Source organism: Nannospalax galili, unplaced genomic scaffold (assembly GCF_000622305.1).
Source record: "Nannospalax galili isolate Female #2095 unplaced genomic scaffold, S.galili_v1.0 scaffold1619, whole genome shotgun sequence".
In the NCBI taxonomy this organism is placed as follows: Eukaryota; Metazoa; Chordata; class Mammalia; order Rodentia; family Spalacidae; genus Nannospalax; species Nannospalax galili.
In genome coordinates this window covers 85,197-91,344 of record NW_008342739.1, presented here as the reverse complement: position 1 = coordinate 91,344, position 6,148 = coordinate 85,197, and the positions used below count along the sequence as shown (strand labels likewise).

The 6,148-nt window shown below is 44.1% G+C and overlaps 1 protein-coding gene across 1 annotated transcript in view; it reads right to left on the bottom strand.

Annotated features, from left to right (window-relative positions):
- Positions 1–4,640, bottom strand: part of G2e3 (G2/M-phase specific E3 ubiquitin protein ligase) — a 65,039-nt gene extending 60,399 nt beyond the window's left edge. Inside the window, exon 1 of the mRNA XM_029566289.1 lies at positions 4,522–4,640. The gene's annotated coding sequence lies outside the window, so the exon portion shown is untranslated. The remainder of the gene's footprint in view (positions 1–4,521) is intronic.
- Between the last annotated feature and the right edge of the window lie 1,508 nt (positions 4,641–6,148).

Here is a 6,148-nt window from a genome sequence, read left to right as displayed (position 1 = left end):
CTATAAACCTAAAAATTTACAGCCAATTTTGAAAGAGATGTATCTTAGCTCTGGAAATTGTTATTGAATATGTCAATGCTGTTGTAATGAAATGCTTCTTCTAATTATATCGTTATTAAATAATTTTAAAAAATTTATGGGCATAAGTGATAGTAAAAATTTGGTGGAGAACAAGTGAATGGAGGAGGAGGCAGCAGGCACAGGTAAAACTCTAAGTGGATAGAGCTTTATTTTGCATGGGATACGTTCCCCTCGGGTTAGGGAAAATGTCAGCCCATGGGTTGTGAGCTGGGGCTTACATACGGGGGCTTCAGGGTGCAGGGGTGGGTAGTTTTTGGGAAAAATCAAGCAGGGGTAAGCAGGAAAAGCAGGGTTTGTAAACCTGACTCCGTTCCGTCTGCCAGCCAGGATCTGGGTCAGGAAGTGTTTACTTTTTTGTCCTCTTAAGATAAGGGAAAAGTTGCTGTACTAAACAGCTCCTAAAATCTCTGGTTAACAGGCAGAATCTGCTCACCTAGTCTTTGGAGATCAGAGGAAAGGCAGGTTGCTTCTTAGAAGAGTATGCTTCCCTTGATTTCAAAGGCCAAGTGATCAGCTCAGTTCCCTTTTTCAGTCTTCAAAAATCCAAAGTCCATAGGTCCCTGTTGGGGAGCAGGGGGAGCTGCTGCTGTTTGAAACCCTAATAATAAGTGTATTGCCTGCATGTGTGTAAGTGCACCCGTGTCATGCAATGCCATGGAGTCAGAAGAGGGTGTTGGAACTGGAGTTATGGACAGTTGTTAGCTGCCATGTGGATGCTGGGAATCAAACCTGGTCCTCTGCAAGAGCAGCCTGTGAGCTGGAGCCTGAGGGAACTGGAGCCTGAGGAGCTAGAGCCTGAGAGAACTGGAACCTGAGGGAGCTGGAGCCTGAGGAGCTGGTTGCATAGCATCTGCCATGGGGAAGCAGAGATGAATGAATGCTATTCAGCTCACTTTCTCTGTTAATTCAGTCCAGGATCCCAGCTCTGGGAATATGTCTGCCTAGCTCAATTATCCTAATGAAGATAATTCCTCAAGGCATGCCCAGATGCTAACCTAAGCTAGACAATCCCCTCACAGGTGTAAACAGAGGCTAGCCTCCTAGGTAATTCCTGATCCCATCAAGTTGACAATATTAACCACCATACCTATAATCCTAAAAGATGGAAAAATCTCAAAGAAACGGATATCCTAGACACATATGATCTACCAGAATGAAATCAAGAATATGAAAACACACCTTTAATGAACAATGAAATTACAGCAGTAATAGTTTCCCAATAAAGCTCAGGACTGGACAGATTTATTGCCAAATTCCACCAGACTTTTACAAGAATATTCTTCTAAATAGCCTATAAAATAGAAGAGGAAGGAACACTATCAAACACATTCTATGAAGCCAGGCTTACCTCGATACCCAAACCAAATAAGGAAACAGCAAACAAGAAGAACAGAATCAAACCATTTCCCTTGGTGTACAGACACAACCATTTTCAATAAATATTTGCAATCCTATGGGCACCTATCTTTCTCAAAGTCATCCCAAACCAAGGCAATGCACTAAGATTTGGTATTTGTGAGAAAACAATAGAAATGTTGACAATCAGAATTAACCGTCAAGACTGACCATCACAGTTTCCTCATTCCACAAATCCAGAGAGACTGAGACTTCAGTCTTAAAGAGGGAAATACACCCTAAAACAATTTATAGACAACGCAATGCTTTTGGTCTTTTGCAGCAGTAGAAAAGCACATCCTAAAATTCAGAGACCCCGAATAACCAAAATAATCCTCATACCTCAGAGGTAGAAACAGAAGACATGAAAATTGTACACATACAAAGAAAACCAAGTCTCCCAAAATAAAAAAGGTGAAGCAGTCACACTTCCACTATCAAAATTTATTACAAAGCCATAATAAATCAAAATGGTGTGGTACCAACATATGGATAAAAATATAAATCAGTGGAAAAGAAGAATTCAGAACATTTGTGGTTATGAAAAAATGAAGTTTCCAAGGCTATTCAAAGGGGAATGTACACACTCTTAAACAACTGGTGTTGAGACCACTGGAAAGCTACATAGAAAGAAAGAAATTAGATCCCAACCTCATTCCATATACATAAGAACTCAAAATGAGTCAAAGATTTAAAAGCCAAAATACAAAAGTGCTAGAAGGAAATATATGGGGAAATCTTCAAGATAAATTGGATTTCATCAAGATCTAAAATTTCTGTGCATCAAAAAATATTATGGAGAGAAAACATAATCATAGAAAATGGACAGCATAGACCTTAATAAATAAAGCCTCAGTACAGCAGTTTCTCAACACACTGAACTATAGCATTACTCGGCAATTCTAAGAACATACACAAAAGAACTGAAAACAGGTATTTAAACAAAAACTTGATACTGGGCACGGTGGCTTTAATCACAGGCTGAGGCAGGGAAGATCTCAGGTGCCAGTCAGGGCAACACAGTGAGACTCTCAAAAATAAAAATAAAATAAAATTTGCACATAAATGCACAAAGTAGCACTACTTAAATATTTTTGGTACCTCAGTTTCTGCATGTTAACATGGGGATAATAAAAATGGCTATGAGACTTAAGTGAGAAAATATGTAGAAAGCATTTAGAATTCCACGGATATTAGCAAATATGGGTCTTTTTTTTCCTTACTTGAAATTTCTTCTGGGCTTGTGATTTCAATACTTCTTTCCCATATTTGTGATGCTTACAAACTATACATCATTTGAAAACAGAATTTGAAAAAAGACTGTTTGCAAACAGCCTGCGAAGGGTTTAAAAAAAAAAAAGAAAACAGAAAAAAGCTTAGATTTGACTCCTATATTGCAGGAAAAAAGGAAGCCATTAGAGATTTTTATGAAATAGCAGTTGGAGACTGCAGGAGGCAGGAAGTACTACTCAAAAAATTTTTAAGGGCTAGCAAGATGGCATGTGTGTACACATGGGCACACACGCCTAAACAAATAAAACATTCAGTTAAATCTAGTTTCGGATCTTAGTTCTCTGTTATTAGTTGTGTAAGAATTTATCCGAAAGCTGTGGGCACTTCAAACATACTGTAGAAAATTAATAAGGAATATATGATTGTAGTAGGGTTAGTAGCTAAATATTAGGCATATGTATCATTTTCCACGTATCATTTCTAAGGTCTTTACGTGTGTGGGTTCATTTAATCCTCACAATAATCCCACAAGGAAGGAGGGCATTATCCCCATTACTTTTTAAAAGACTCCACACAGAGGTTAAACAGCTTCCCCAGCCAAGGTCACACAGCTATGAGGTAGAAGAGATGAAATTCCAAACAAGGAAATCTGGTTCCAGTCCTAAGTCCTCCACCAATATATTACCAGGCTTTTCTAGGAAAGACCAGGTTTTCAACCTCAAGTCGAGTTCTGGAACTTGTCCATCAAAATGCGATTATTCAACTCCATCATCCAGCCCTACTGACTTAGAAGCTGAGGTTTGAGTACTGGCGTCAGCCTTTAACAAGCCCCAAGGGAGCCTGCACGAAATAGAGACACTTCCTGACACAGGTAAAGCAAAACCCAAGGGAGAGTCCGGGTGGGGAAAAGCAAAGTAGGATGCAGAAAGGAATCTAAAAGGGATGAAATTATACGGTACAACACTGTGGTGCTAGGACCTCGGAAAGATCTCTCTGTATCTTTTTTTTTTCTATAAAGCACAAAAGCAGCCTGACAGTTTTCAACAAGGCTTTTCTACGAAACTTCAAAGCAAGTGTCAAGTTCCAAAAGTTCGTCTTTCATACACACGTACACGATGCAAAGCGGTGTAACTTCAGACGCGGCTCGTGAGAGCTACGTTCCTCATTAACGCTGAAAAGGAAAGCGCCAACAAAAACGCAGACCATCCAACTTCTGATGCACGCTCCGAAGTGACTCCATAATAACCCAACCGGCCAATGAAAGGCGAGGGCTGGGAAGGCAGCACCGAGGACCTAGGCGAACCTTATCCCCATTGTTTGCAAACTGAGACCCAGGAGTCGACACAGTTACCCAGCCCGTCGAAAAGAGCAAGGGGCTCAGGGGTTTTGCGGTATAGGAGCAAAGCCAAGCGTGAAAGGAACACGGCCCAGCCTTAAACACAAAGGATGCTCGGATTTCACTTTCAATCCCCACCAGGCACTTCAAAGACTGTCACTTCCCTGCGGTCCAGGGTGAGGACCAGCCGGGCACCCCGCCCGCACCACCTTTAATAAAGGGCGGCCTGGGACCAGGCTGCGCCCCAAGGCCCCGCGGACCCCCGCACGCAGGCTGCGCGGGACTATCAACCCGGCTGACCCGAGCCTCGGGCGGCGTCCGTCCGCGGCCGCTCCGGGCCGGCTGCAGGGCTCGGTCCGGCTGGACGAGCGCCTGCGCCCGCGTCCGCCCCCCGAGGGGCTCCACGAGCTCCGCCCCGCGCCTCCAGCCCCGCCGCCGGGCCCTGGGCCCCGCGTCCCTCCCCGCCCGCTGCTCACCAGGTGCGTGGAGCAGGAGTCGCACAGCAGCCGTCGCTCCCCGCGTCCGCCGTAGCGATTTAGTAATACGCCCACCCGGCGCAGCCCCATCCAACGGCTCGCGCGATTCAAATTCGCCCACTTCCGCTTATGGCCCGGAAGGCCCGCCCCTGGCCCCGCCCCGACTGGCCCAGGCCCCGCCCCGTCCGGCTGCGTCCTCCGAGCATCCACCACCGCTGCCTGCGTCCTCACCAGGCGGAACTTGCGGAGCGGCCTCCTGTGGGCCGGAGCTGCCGGAGTGCGTTCGCGTCTTCCCCCTCTCCCGGCGTAAACAACTGCGGAGTCGGAGGACAAAAACAACCCCCTCCCCGCCGGCTCTGCGGCTCTCCCACGCGTGTTCTGGGAGTCCAGCCTCGAGCACCAGTCAGACCTAATCCAGCCACAAACTGAAAGTGTTTATTTACCTCGTGTTGAATTAAACATGGGAGTAAATTAAACTTGAGAAATAAATACAAGGGAATCTCCCTCCCACGAAGGATCATTTTGCATCATAATTACCTATTGTCGTAGGAATTCAGTGCTGTCACTTGCCTTTAGGGGGGCCAGGAAGTGTCTTCCTACCCAAATGCTTCTGAATGCTTACATCTGGGAGCTTTAAGACGCTTCCAGGAAGGATTTTGCAGCCCCGCAGACAGGACACAATTGTGACCATTAGAGCTGGAATGAATAGATCAGTTCACACCTAATAGTATTGATTTAACGTTGATGCACCAGTACAGCCCCTCTTCATCTTCTACCAAAACACAATTTGAAAGATTTGCTGGATTTCTAGAATTTACCTTGCAGATAATCTGGTAGGAGGGAAAAAAGCTATTAATTGATATAATGTTTTAAATAGTGGAAAATAGGGAATGCACTCTACCCAGCAATAAGGAAATAGTTAAAATTATAGTAATATTTTAGGATTTGATAAATTGATGCATTCAGTTTTGAAATACTGAGAAAATTTTAGAAGAACCATACTGATAGAGTGTGTAAATTGCAGAAGAGCCATAAACTTCATTAAAGGAACTCATAAGACAAATTCCTCAAAGTAGTCAACTGGTCCTAAATTGGCAGGCAAGCCTTTTCAACTGGTCATAACCTGGACTGAGAGAGACTGTTTAAGGAGCCCACCATTTCTGCTTTAGTGCTGTAGGTAACCGGCCTCCCATGCCTGAAAAAAATCATCTTAGGAAGAAGACCCTCAGCCACTCAAGGAAAGTAGACCCTGGCACTGAGTCAACTCTTGCAAGTTGCAGCTGTGTTTGATAGTTCTCATAAAAACCTCAAGGTCCCTTGGCTAGTTTGTAGATGCTAGGTTTCCCTGTAGCCTCTACCCCTCACTCTGGCTTCTACTAAAAGAAGACATATTCCTAGCCTGTTGCAGGTCTAGCTCTGGTTCTTATTTTTTAACTTTCACCTTCCTATTTCTGCTCTCCTAAATCTAACACATACAGTGTTACCCTTCTTTTGAGTGTGTATGTATATGACAAATCAAAGTTTCAGGACAGAACCATAAACTCTAACCAGTTATCTCTGGAAGTGAAGTTAGTAAATAGGGAGAGTGGGAGAGAGGGCTTTTAAAAATCTTATAACCAGTTGAAAT